Source organism: Bos indicus x Bos taurus, chromosome 15, assembly GCF_003369695.1.
Source record: "Bos indicus x Bos taurus breed Angus x Brahman F1 hybrid chromosome 15, Bos_hybrid_MaternalHap_v2.0, whole genome shotgun sequence".
NCBI lineage: Eukaryota > Metazoa > Chordata > Mammalia > Artiodactyla > Bovidae > Bos > Bos indicus x Bos taurus.
Window position 1 is genome coordinate 72,971,666 of NC_040090.1, and position 2,345 is coordinate 72,974,010.

At 39.2% G+C, this 2,345-nt stretch overlaps 1 non-coding gene across 1 annotated transcript; it reads left to right on the plus strand.

The window, feature by feature from the left end:
- Positions 1 to 272: 272 nt before the first annotated feature.
- TRNAW-CCA lies at positions 273 to 344 on the plus strand. The gene has a single exon. It is a non-coding gene; the product is annotated as a tRNA-Trp (tRNA).
- The last annotated feature ends 2,001 nt before the right edge of the window (positions 345 to 2,345 follow it).

A 2,345-nucleotide genomic window follows, 5' to 3' on the forward strand; every position in this document is an offset into this window, starting at 1 on the left:
GACTTGTAAAAAAAAATTAAAGAATAAAGATGTTATGATTATTTAGAAAGATGGCAATTTAAATAGGTAAATGAAATACTATGGTTCATAGATTATTAAATAGTTCATATCAATAGAGAGATGGGTACTCACAATTTATTTTTGAAATAATTTAATGTTTCCCAAAGTGCTGCCTTAGAAATACTTCATCAGAATCATAAATAACACTTGATGAAATTGAACTCTGGGTCTAAATCTCATACCTATTAGATTAGGATTTCATAGATCGGGCTTCCCTGGTGGCTCAGAGGTTAAAGCGTCTGCCTCCAATGCAGGAGACCCCGGTTCGATCCCTGGGTTGGGAAGATCCCCTGGAGAAGGAAATTGTAAACCACTCCAGTATTCTTGCCTGGAGAATCCCATGGATGGAGAAGACTGGTAGGCTACAGTCCACAGGGTCGCAGAGTCAGACACTACTGAGAGACTTCACCTTCACCTTCACCTTCCTTCAGAAATTAGGGACTGGGACCTCTTTTATTTCCCCTTCTTTGGTCAATAAATATTAGAGAATTACTGTTATACTACAGACATAATTTTTTTTTTTTTGAAAAGCAACATAGCAAGTAATCACTGAGAAAATCACATGCTATGACTACAGATTTGAGTTTGATCTCACTATGACATGCTGGTGTTATGGATTAATGGCTGTTTTATTCACATTTGTTTCCCTAACTGGATTAGTTATGATTCCTTTTAGGAAAAGTAAAACAGTTTATTCAGGGGTTGGAAATCAAGATAGAAAATTAAGAGTGTGCTGAGCTCACCTACTTCAAAAAATACATCAAAATGTGGAGCAACTTTTTATGAAAACAACCGGGGGGTGGGGGGCGGGGGGCGGTTAGCAGAAAGGCTTTTGTATAATCAAGGCTGTAAAGAAAGATCTACACATAGAAAACACTAATGATGCCAATGGAAAATTACTGGAGCTAATCAATGAATATAGTAAAGTTTCAGGATAGAAAATTAATATGTAGAAATCCCTTGCATTTCTATATACTAACACTGAAAAATCAGAAAGAGAAATTAAGGAAACAATCTCATTCACCATTACAATGGAAATAATAAAATACTTAGGAATAAATTTCCCTAAACAAAAAAAAGACTTCTATAAGAAAAATATGAAACACTAATGAAAGAAATCGAAGATGACACAGATGGAGAAATATACTGTGTTCATGGATTGGAAGAATAAATATAGTGAAAATTAGTATACTACCCAAAGCAATTTATATATTCAATGCAATCTCTATCAAACTACAATGGTATTTTTTCACAGAACTAGAACAAATAAATTTTTATGGAACCACAAAAGACCCCAAATAGCTAAAGCAATTTTGAGAAAGAAGAATGGAACTGGAGGAATCAAACTTTCTGAATTCAGACTATACTACAAAGCTACAGTCATCAAGACACTCTGATATTGGCACAGACAGAATATAGATCAATGGAACAAAATAGAGAGCCTAGAGATAAATGGTGGAGAAGGAAATGGCAACCCACTCCGGTATTCTCGCCTGGAGAATCCCGTGGACAGAGGGGCCTAGTGGGCTGCTGTCCACAGAGTTGCACATGACTGAAGCGACTTAGCATGCATGCATGCATTGGAGAAGGAAATGGAAACCCACTCCAGTATTCTTTCCTGGAGAATCCCAGGGATAGAGGAGCCAGATCAGTTGCCATCTATGGGGTCACACAGAGTCCGACACAACTGAAGCGACTTAGCAGAAGCAGCAGCAGAGATAAATCCATACACCTATGGACACCTTAGCTTTGACAAAGAAGACAAAAATATACACTGGAGAAAAGACAATCTCTTCAACATGCGGTGCTGGGAGAAGTGGTTCAGTTCAGTCATTGAGTTCAGTCACTCAGTCTTGTCCAACTCTTTGTGGTCCCATGAATCACAGCATGCCCGGCCTCCCTGTCCATCACCAACTCCAGGAGTTTACTCAAACTCATGTCCATTGAGTCAGTGATACCATCCAGCCATCTCATTCTCTGTCATCCCCTTCTCCTCCTGCCCCTAATCCCTCCCAGCATCAGAGTCTTTTCCAATGAGTCAACTCTTCGTATGAGGTAGCTAAAGCATTGGAGTTTCACCTTCAGCATCAGTCCTTCCAATGAACACCCAGGACTGATATCCTTTAGGATGGACTGGTTGGATCTCCTTACAGTCCAAGGGACTCTCAAGAGTCTTCTCCAACACCACAGTTCAAAAGCATCAATTCTTTGGTGCTCAGCTTTCTTCACAGTCCAACTCTCACATCCATATATGACCACTGGAAAAACCATAGCCTTGACTAGAT